This window comes from Ixodes scapularis, unplaced genomic scaffold (assembly GCF_016920785.2).
Source record: "Ixodes scapularis isolate PalLabHiFi unplaced genomic scaffold, ASM1692078v2 PGA_scaffold0__279_contigs__length_252992795, whole genome shotgun sequence".
Taxonomy (NCBI): Eukaryota; Metazoa; Arthropoda; class Arachnida; order Ixodida; family Ixodidae; genus Ixodes; species Ixodes scapularis.
The window spans coordinates 38,606,492-38,617,533 of NW_024609835.1; the positions used below are offsets into that span (position 1 = coordinate 38,606,492).

The following is an 11,042-nucleotide window of genomic DNA, read 5'->3' on the forward strand; positions in this document are numbered from 1 at the left end:
TGTTTGCTTTAAATTTCGACTAGTGGAACTGTTGGACCAAAGCTTTCCACTGATTTATTTTTTGTACCAGATGAATTGGGTCTCGGGTGATCCAAAGGTTCTTAACGGTGTACGCTCAAGACAAAAACGGTGCAGTGTCGCTTTCAAGCCTTTCTTTTTGCGTCTAAACATATTTCTGGCCTCGTCATTTGCCAAGATTGCTCCGCGGACCACAGCAATTGGCTGTTCAAGCGCCCCGCAAGAAAGTTGACGGACAAGCATTTCTGAAAGTATGTTACGAATAAATCTGTGATGTTATTATGGCAGGTTCATTAGGCACGGCAAAAAGATACAAGTGAGCTGGTAAGAGTAAAATGATTGAAAAAATCCCCCAAACCAGGTTAGGCGTTTACTGAGCCTCCAAAAATCTTGTGTACTGCTCGGACACGAATTCTTCAATCCGTGCCACAACACACGCAGGTAGAACTCGCCTGTTATGCCAGCCCAGCCTCTGCCACAACCACCTGGCGAACTGCCGGTAGGCAACAAAACATAGCCGACTGCAAAGAACAAATATAATACATATAGTCGGCGAAGCACCGCTTGCATTTCGCACGAAATGAATCAACAATGTTGGTGCCGGGCCGTCGCACTGCTGCAGCACAGCCGAATCAAAGTTTGAGAGCTTACGTACTTCCTCGCTCCACGGTTCATTTGGAACCCTTGCTCTTGCAGCTCCCAGTACTTACATTACCCGTAGCACAACGGGGTCCAGACATAGAATGCGAAAATATGCATGGTTGATGCAGCCGTTGTTTTGAATTGGGACGGGGGCGGCGCACTCCCGGCAGCAGAAGCACTCTCGAGCGGTCGGCGCTAATATGCACCACTTGCAAGTGCACCTTCAAAGAAATATATCATTTTATATCTTTGTTACTTCCGTGCATCTGAATATACGGCCGAAACTTAACCTACCATTCCGTACTTTGAAGCCGCCCCACTCCTCGTCGTCCGATTCCGATGAAGAACTGGAGTCGTCGTCGAAAGACTCGCCGCACTTCTCAACAGGCATACCGGCGTATAGGACTAGTCCCATGCTGTCGCTATAGCGCAACATATCTAATTGCATCTCGCTCAGTTGCGATGTATTCATGGCTATCGCAGCGATGAGAGGCGCCGATTCAGAAAAACATCGATGACATCAGCGCCATCAGCGCAGTAAAACTAAAACCTACCGGCACACCGCCAACTCGCCGCTGCTAACGCTCCCATTCTCCTACTGCCGGGAGAACTTCCGGTTCCGGAAGCAGTGTACGTCACGACTTGTTTTGCGGTCAGTGGGAGAGAAAGAAAAAGTCGATATTTCATTAATTTTTTGTGTAAAAGTTAATGAACCGATGCGAAAACGGACGCCTGTTCGGCATTCAGTGAGCATTGACGGTTTAATGTAAAGGTTATCGGGCAAAAGTAGAAAAGGTCATTTCATGGTCCCTTTAAGCCAAAGTAAACTTATTTCATTATGACTACCCCTGACTTTTGGAAGATATTTGCATTCGTATTGCTTTATATTCTGCGATGTATTCCTTGTTTTATCAATGTGTGTGTGTGTGTATGTTTGTGTGCGTGCGTGCGTGGTGCGCGCGCTCGCATGTTTGTTCGCGTGTGTGTACACGGGTACGTGCGTGCGTGCGTGCGTGTGTGTGCGCGCGCGCGTTTGTGTTTGTGCGTGTGTGTGTGTTTGTCTGGTGAAATAGAAGAGGAAGAAGACTAGACCGACGAGAGAGGAAGATCAAATACTAAAGAATTGTGGATAGTCAGCTTTGTGTGTGTCCAGTCCTGTCTCTGTGTAATCATTTAGTGTTCTAGCTGTTTCCGCACGTGATTCTCCAACATATCGCTGTGTATATGAACGTAGAGGTGTTATTTATGTTATATTTGTTTTGCAGAAATATGGAAGGATGAGTAGAACTGAATAAATAGGGACTGAACAAAGGTAAGTTTCTCCTTTAGAAATAGACCTTACCAACGCGAAACCTTTAAAATAGCATAGCGGGTCACTGTGGCCTTCATTTTGGTACCCTAAACAAGTTGAAATTAAAGCCAATTCTATATCGTTTCTTATCCACCACAAGTTTGCATCGGCCCACAATTAAATTCGTTATGTAAAAAAAAAGAAAAAGTCCGCCGGGGGCGCGATAACACGAGTGATCAGAATATCATCTGCGCTTTAGGAAAAGTGGCCTTCCGTCTGCCGCACGAGTGTTAAATTTCGCGCACCAACACTTTTTCCACGTTCTTCAAGTCATCCTAAAACTGACTGATTCTAGCGGTTTCCGATGACTCACAGCCAATGTCTAACTTAGACCATATGTTTATTTTCACTAATTAGGAGTAATTAGTAAATTGTACATAAATAGCTTGCAAATTAGTATGTTTATGAAATTTCCGATGTTCGGCGTGGCTTACCGTTTTTTTTTCCAAAAATCAAACACACTACTTTTAAGAGTTTTTGAAAGTCTTCGCAGAAACACCCGGTATAGATGTGTCCCTAATGCACGCTGCACTTATACACCTAAAATAATTAAACTGTACTAAATTTAGCTTAAAGGAGCCATCAAAAACGGTTTGTAATTTCGCTAAATTCTACGTAGATTCACTCTGTAACATTAATCACTGAATAAACCTATCTCAGTTTTTCTTTTTATGCCGTGGCAGTCGGCAAAAACATTCGAGACATATAAGTATCGTTGATCCTCTCAACTCGGAGCTAGATCAAGCGGCTACGTGGCCTGGTGCTTATCCTATGCCTGCCAACGTTAATCAAAGCCACCCGCTGGGGTTAGGAAAGTAAAAGAGGTGGCATTGGGTCGTTATGAGCCGAAGTCGAGTGCTCACGCAGTTTTCGTGTCCAATCCATAGACCGCGCTCGACTGTCGTTAGGTGGGAGGTTTTGATCCCACATTCACGTCATCAAGCTTTACGAAATAGTCCCCTTTTGTCCTCGCAATGTCACCGCGACTAAGAAGCTTCTGAATCAGTGGCGGACTGTGTAAGTATACTTGGACCAGGCGCCTCTGCAAAGTCATTGACATTCCAACCCGATACCGTTTCATGACGCCTTTAAATATGTTTTTGTCATATTTGTTTGATTATACGGACAGATTCAACTCCAGCAGAAGAAGCGTTGCCTCTACACCTCTAAAAAAAAAGTGTTACTTGACAGGTGTCAAAATCCTGTAAACAAAGCATCTATATCGTTCGAGTTATTGGGGAAAAATAAGGCTCCCAACAAAAGCATTGCCTTCGAAATATAGTGTGCAAAATATAATGTTACATTTGTCCATGGAATTATATCGTTTTCGAGGATTATCTCTTCGTCAGCTAAAACACAGATCCCTTATCAAAAGCAGCTACCAATGTTTCTTTGCCCCGCTCTTCTAAGTATGTACTGAGTGACTGTAATCCATTCTCTAGTTTCTATTTACTCACTATAGGTATAGATCACTCCGGTACTTCTTTCCGCATCGTAGCGAGCCAGAAAAGCACCACTGGAAATTAAAACAAAAACACACACACATTTATTTAAGCGTTTAATAAATCACTTTCTCCATCAGCGTAACGTTGAGTATTATCTATAGAATCCTGGAGGAGCTACGGAACTACTGTATGGCTGATGTCCTCACATTGGAGTTAAAATAGATAACACATTTTACGCTTTTCTGCACACTTTGGAACCTTGAATTACGATAAAAATATTGTTAGAAAAACACCAGTAGTTGTGAGCTATCGTGTGTACACCTATAAGAAGAATTGATATTACTCGGTCGCGTATTCACGTTTAAAATAGGCAATGATGATGGCTATTTTAATATTATGTGCCCTGCCACTAGACTCTCATTACACGATTCATGCATTCCGGACGGCGCAATCAATCTGCCTAATCAGTGTCTCTGTGCAGATAATTTAAAGTGTGTACAATAAACCGTTACGGATTGTCAGAAACGAATTCTCCACCACATATTTCTTCCTAATAATCTTAGGGTAATCACATTTACTATACATGCCTACAGTTGTTACATTATTTTTAATTAGAAATTCGTGCATACGTACACAACGTAGGATTCAGTACTTCCATTTGTTGCTGCCCACGTGACACCTTCAATTAGTGTCGTTGCTTGACTCGTGCCGTCATAGAGAGCAGTAAAGTTAATGGTTCCTGGCGCATCAATACTGTTTCCGCTCTGGTAGCACTCGTAGAGAAGGATTGGTCTTGTTTCCGTGTCCTTAGAAAAAGGTCGAGCAAAGCCCACAGGTTAGGGGTTCAGCGCAATACTTGAGCTCTTTCACAGAGCTGCATAGCACAGTGTTGAACGAAGTTTGGTATAACAGACAATAGACATAAACTATGATTATTGTTTACGTTTAATGTGTAAGCTCACACTGAGATCACCATAACTATTAGGAAATCTTCTTTATTCAGTTTAGTGATGCTATTGTAAGACTAGATTGCATGCACAAAAGTGGTTCCACGGGAGTCCACTTGATGTTTCAGAATGGTGGACTGTAATATTTATTATACAGTTCAAAAATTCTAGTCTACGTTTCCATAGCGCGAACCTTAATTTTACATCAATGCGTCACTTTTTAAATTGACTACTTGTTGTTAATGCTTGAATACTAAACTTTAAGATATTTTATTATACGTGTATTTATCTAACTAAATTTGAACATGTGTCTTCGAAAAAGGCTGCCTTAAGATGCTTAAGAATAGAACATTCCACATTAATGAATGTAAAACGTGAACAGTGGTATTTAGACCAGTAGAATGAGACATGTTGAATATACCTGAGACTGGGGTAGAAAAACATAAAAGTCGAAGAAACAGTTTCTTCGACTTTTATGTTTTTCTACCCCAGTCTCACCCCAGTTTCTGTTTCTTCGACTTTTATGTTTTTCTACCCCAGTCTCAGGTATATTCAACATGGTTAACATCCACCAGCTCGCCTGCACCCTTACTATTGTATCTAGAATGAGACATCCTTATTTAGATCAAAGCCTTAACAGGATTAATTCATTGGTCGCACGACGTTGGAATATCAAAATAAGCGCACTTCCTTAGAATAAATATATTTATGTACAACTGTTAAATGCAGGAAAAAAAAGTTAATCTGAACGAATCTTTGAGATTACAAAGGAGCGTAAATTGATTACATGATTATTTACTGCATGCGCATTATGCTGTCGTAGTGCATGCCGAAACGCTTTACGTTGAATACAAAATTGAATAAAATTTGCGCTTAGAAGTAAATCTCTAGGATTGAAAATCAACCTAAGTCTTTCTCATCGAGTATCTTTCATATAACATAAAATAACAAAGACGTTGGGTAGAATAATTATGAATACAAAAATCACCAGTATATTATTTTTCTCCAGTTCTTTAACTACTTATAAATAAACCTCTTTGTAATAAATGTGCCGCCCTGCGAAATACGAGGTGGCATCAAAACGTTTTCGAACTCGTTTTAGAGAAGCGTACGAAGTTACCAAGTTTACTTTACTATTATGTCCCTCAAAGTAGTCTTCAGCCATCTCTCGTCAAAATTGTTAGTCCGGCAAGTTTTCGAGCTACCGCAACTAACTGTATTTTCGAAATCGCCGGCCTTTACTTTTTCCGGGAGGTTATTTAGTATCGCGAAATTGAGAATAGTTATTGTGGAATCGGCACATACATATAACGCCGAAACCAAAATTCATATATACTCGCGCTTTTCATTGCAGTGACATCAAGGGAAGGAAGGCTTGCTGGTCGAGCGGGCGACTATGCCGAACATTTGTTTCGTGCTGCTGCACGCGAGCTGAAGCGAATTTCCCAAAGCATTCGATAGACACACTGAGACTGTTTGTAATCAGTTGGGAACAAAGTCTACAGCCCAAAGAGTGAACCACTGCGTTCCTCTGACGTCAATATTTGATTGTTGCCAGTGGAGCCTTTCACTTTAAAAAGCACGGTGAGGACCAAAATTGTAAATTCAATAAGTTCGGGCATCTTTTTTTCTTTTTGCCCAATATTTGTATTACTATTTCAGCGACGTTGGTTAGCGTGTTTAGCGAATATTCAGGCAAATTGGGGACTATGAAAGAAACACCGCAATGCCCTTTGAAACGAATCGCGTTACTGTTAAAACCACGTTATATAAACCAAAGATTTGAGAACGATTTTGGTGAATACCCGCAGATTTGTCTCTTTATTATGGATGACTAGCATTATGGGCGATGCCTTGGGGGAACGATAAAGTTCATACCAATGAGTACTGACTGGATTAAAGCTGGCCAGCAGGTCTGCCATTGTAGAAAACCCTCGTGTAATTCAGGCTTTTCAGGATAACCCTCGTCTTTTCCCGAATCTGCTCGAGTAAGCCGTCTCTTAAGGCTTCAATAGAAAAAAAGAAATGCAAAGGCCACTAATGGCCAAATAAGGAGTATATGGATTGACTGCAGCTATGTTGTTCCGGACCAAAAACTGTACTTGAAGTCTTTGGAATGTATGTTTGTATTTTTCTCGCGATCGAGAGAATGTGTGGAACACACCTGGCGGACATTCGTTTCATGTTAAATTTGTCACTCGAAACAGCCGACGCGGACTTGACCAGACGTCCGAAATATTAATCTCACGGCCTCAATGAAGCAATACGCCCATTTTTTTAACCTCTTTCAGGATAAACGGTTGTTAAAGGCGTACTGTTTGTGAAATTGTCTTCAAGTGGTTGTTGACATGGCTTAAAAACCCACACCACTAACATATTTGTGCATTTCTTGGAACATGGCCACCAAATGCTTGCCGTAGAAGTCTCTGGGTTTCTGGCGTGTTGTTATTCATTTTTAAGTAAAACTTTTGTTCAGGCATTTCATTGAAGCTTTTTATTCATCTCGAGCGGAGTGAGCGCCGTAAAATATATTTTCTAAGCATAAAAGCGCAACTTGGAATCACTTTGATTCCTCAAAATTAAGTTTGGCCGACTGGCTGGCAAATCTGGCGGAAATATCCCCTGGCGTTGTGCTGCGGTACAATGCTCAATGTTCAGTGCTGCTAGTACAGGAACTTCTTAATGACTCCTCGTAGGAAACGCCCTAAACACACGTACGTTTCTCGTTAAGAAATTTGCAGGTCTAACTTCACCAGATGTCACGTGACTTTATTTATAATATTCAAGGAGAGTTTAAATTTGAAGTAAATCTGAGGAAATACAGCCCCAGTAAACACGGACGACGAACAAGAAACGAACCCGACAAGACAGTGTTCGTTTCTTGTTCGTCGTCAGTGTTTACTGAGGCTGTATTTAATCATGTTGAACTGATAACAAGTGGCCCAATTTACAACCCCAGCTTAAATAAATCCGCAAAGTCACTGCAAAATCATTTATAGTACTTGGACTTCAAATCCAGGAGATTAATAATTTTTACTGACGTTACTGGCGTTATATTAGAAAAATTGAAGGCCGTGAGAATAGCTGACAGCTTTAGAAATAGGGCCAGAGCTTGAGGGCCCTCATAAAATAGGGGCCTCCCACTGGGCATGCGTCGAACCCAAACTCAGTTTTGGGTTTTGGGTTGGCGCTCACCCCTAACGCAAAATTCGAGAAGTAGTGTGGGACGCCTATTTCATTGGGGCCGGGTGGCATCGGCAAACATGGCGGCGCCCTTTCCGCTCGCTTCGGAGGAAATTTGTCATGGTCACTGCCGTAAAAGCCATTTTTATTACCAGTGAATAGTGCAGCCAACTTTCGCTTCGCTTTATCTCGATCAAATAACAAAGAATAAGCGGTGAGCTCGCCCCATTTTAAGGATCGTTTTCAGCTTCTGGCCGCTCTTAAGCCTAAAGAGAAGCGGTAACCGTTGACATGCAGCATCTCGCTACTACGAGACCGCGAGTGGATTTCGTTCGTGGCACGGTTAGCAGTGGCTTAAAAAAAAGTTTCCCAAGACTTTAAAGTCGCTCCAACTAAGATCTAAATAAGGCATCTGCTCGCAGAGTATGCTCACTCGCGTTCGACTCAGTTTTGGCATAGTTGAATGTTTAAAGCATCCACGACAGACGCTCAAAGCCGCGCACGAACGCCGAAATCCGCCCGAGAGCGAGCGCCAAATTAGAGTGCTACGGATCGGATTGTTTTGGCTGAAAACAACTAATAATACATTGTCGCGTGCATGACTGCGAAGATACGCTTCCCCGTTCATCTAAAAGATTCGCCTACGCTCTTGCCCCCAGCGTCAACGATAAGGAGACCATAATGACCTCTCCTAGTCAGGCTCGCCGTAGCTCATTCCTGAACATTTTAGGTTGAATATTTCAGATGTCGAGCGTAGTAGATAAGAAGCGGTGCGCCGTATTGCCGATTGATTCATTGATTAATTTTCTCTCCCGATAGAAGCTGTTACGCCGACGTACCGTCGCCTGCTGCTGCCGCCGCTGACGCACGCTGCTGCTGCTTTCTCGACGTGTGTTCTTTTTCGTTTCTGGTACAAGTTAGCCCCCATGAAATCTTAAGTTCTTTCCTCTTTCGCCTGCCTCATCGCCTGCCCATTCGTGATAATATATACCGATTTAAACTGTCTTTTGTTTAGCCGGGTTGATTTGGTTTTGAATTAACTAATATTTGCAAACAAAAAGTAATTGCTAAGTGCGTAGGTTTTGCATTTTTCATAATTTCTCTTTTTTTTAATTGTTCTTGCTAACCGTATTGGCGCTGTAAGCGGGAAACGCACGTTCGCCGCGCTACGTTCGTAAAAAGCCTATTTTATAAGCCGGTGGCTTCAATCTTGATGCGTTTGGGTGCCTCGATTTCTTAGGGGCACCCAAACGCTGGGGCCGCCTATATTAAAGTTTTGTAGTGATTCTGCATTTTACTGCTTATTTTCGCAAAGTTTATATAACGCAGGAAAGAAGTGCTGAATTCCAGAAACCATGAGAAGTATTACTCTAACAGCATCAATTTTTCTTAATGTACATAGCCCATCATGTAATAGGCATGTGTGTAATAGTTAACAGTAATAACTCTTAAAAAGTTGAATCAACGACGGGAAAAAAACCCATCAAGATTCTACTACTTTAAGAGATACAATTTGTTTTTTTTATTCACTGCATTATATTTTTATCATGCATTTCAATCGTTTTTAGTGTTAATATAAAGCTACAATTCACACGTGTTAATACGGCCACATTCTCATACAACCGTTTCATGTTATTGTGTGTTACTTACATGTAGTTGAAATTATTATGGCTCAGATGTATAGAAGAACCGAATCGGCGCTCCCCAATCAATGGTGACAAAATTCTCATGTGGGGACAGGGTCAAAAATGATTATGCAAAAATTATCCGAAATAAAAGCAACAGGATTTAAACTTGAAAATAATACGAAGAAACAAATATGCTGTACTACTGGAGAGGGACGTAAAGAACTGACAAAAATAACATCACCAGACAATTGAAATACCCAACCTCGGCTGAAAGCTGGAGCGCCATCTTGTTTCTTTTAATATTTTTTGCATGTTTACGCTATCGTTTTCTGCTCGAATTGCAGGTGGCGCACCACGACGCCGTTGGTGCGAGCAAACCATACAAAATATTTTCACACTCAAAGTCAGTCTCGGTATTACATTTCCGAGGTAGAAGGGTGAAAAGAAGCTTCGCGTTTCAAAGTATGGTAAAACGTGCTTCTTGGAAATATTGCAACGGACACTCCGATATTTAAATTTCTTTAAACACAATAAATGCACAATTTGATTATCGTAACATATACCAAAGTAGCGCCTGAGTGCAATTTAAGGTTCACATTCAGTTGCCTACGTGTAATCTTTATAGTTGGTTCTACCGATCATAAGAAAATGTGCAAAGTGTTAGCCGTAGAACATAAACCAGCCATAGTTTTCAAATTGCTGATAGTTCACCAAAGCGGAGATCTACTGGTGACAAAATATGCAAAGGGTTGAACCTTCCTTGCATCATTATACAATTAGAATGGTTTTGGGAAGGTTTTTTATTCATCGGGTGCCTTAGAGATGGTGGTAGCTTTTATTTTTTTTCGGTGATGTCTTGACGTAAAAGTTGCCTCTCATACAGGTCGCATTGAAATGAGATGTAGCATCATCTACGAGTTGCCATGTCAACTCGGTATTCAGGAAGCCTATTGGGTTAAAACTTTCTCATCTTGCTTTTGATATTTTTATTGCTATCTAGTGAAATTCATTATTCAACTATACACAGTTCATTATTGTGCCGATGCAACCCTTGCACGTGTCCGCGGGACCACCCGGTAAACAGTAAATAACTTCCATAACCTTTTAATTCAGCATATTTCTCTTTGCAAGCCCGGAGAATAATATCTATAAGACAAGTGCAACATACTTTAAGGAATTGTTCCGTCGGGTTGCTGGAGTAGCAAGTAGCGAGAAGAGAAGAACAAAGCATTATCATCAGCTTGACTGTTGTCATCGTGAACTAGTTCTGAAAAATACAAAGAAAATCATTAGAAAGGGTTCGAAGATAGCTAACAGGAAATCTACAAATATTGGCGGTCGATATAGATTTATACAAATTAAAACCAGCGATGTATCATGCTGCCTTGAATATGAGATGCTCATTTGTGTGATTTAATATAGGTAAATTTGACCTGGGTATGTAATTTCAGTACACATTTACAGGTGTGGCTTTAGATGTGTCGATAAGAATACCAAAAAAGAAGTAGATCCAATTTGAGTCATAGGACATTCGACGAAATATAACGACAATCAGGACTAAGAATATGCTTGCAAAATGAATCAGATGAAATACAAAATATTTTGACCAAACTTATCTAATTATGCATTGAAATCCATTCATCAGCTGTACAAGATGCAGATTAAACGAGGAGAGAAAAAAGCCCTGAGCAAAAAGAAACATTGCCCAAACGCGTGGCGTCCGCGTGTAAAGAGGATTGGGCGCTTGGAAAGAAAATATCAGTTCAAAATTAATTATTCCTTGGCATAGGATATGGAGGTGTAACACCAGAAAAAATATTTTATCCAA

The 11,042-nt window shown here is 41.1% G+C and overlaps 1 long non-coding RNA gene across 1 annotated transcript; it reads right to left on the reverse strand.

Moving 5' to 3' along the window:
• Positions 1-3,465: 3,465 nt before the first annotated feature.
• LOC115316530 lies at positions 3,466-10,471 on the reverse strand. The gene is made up of 3 exons (XR_006078320.1): positions 10,383-10,471; positions 4,090-4,262; positions 3,466-3,527 (listed from the first exon to the last, which is right to left on the reverse strand). It is a non-coding gene; the product is annotated as an uncharacterized LOC115316530 (long non-coding RNA).
• Between the last annotated feature and the right edge of the window lie 571 nt (positions 10,472-11,042).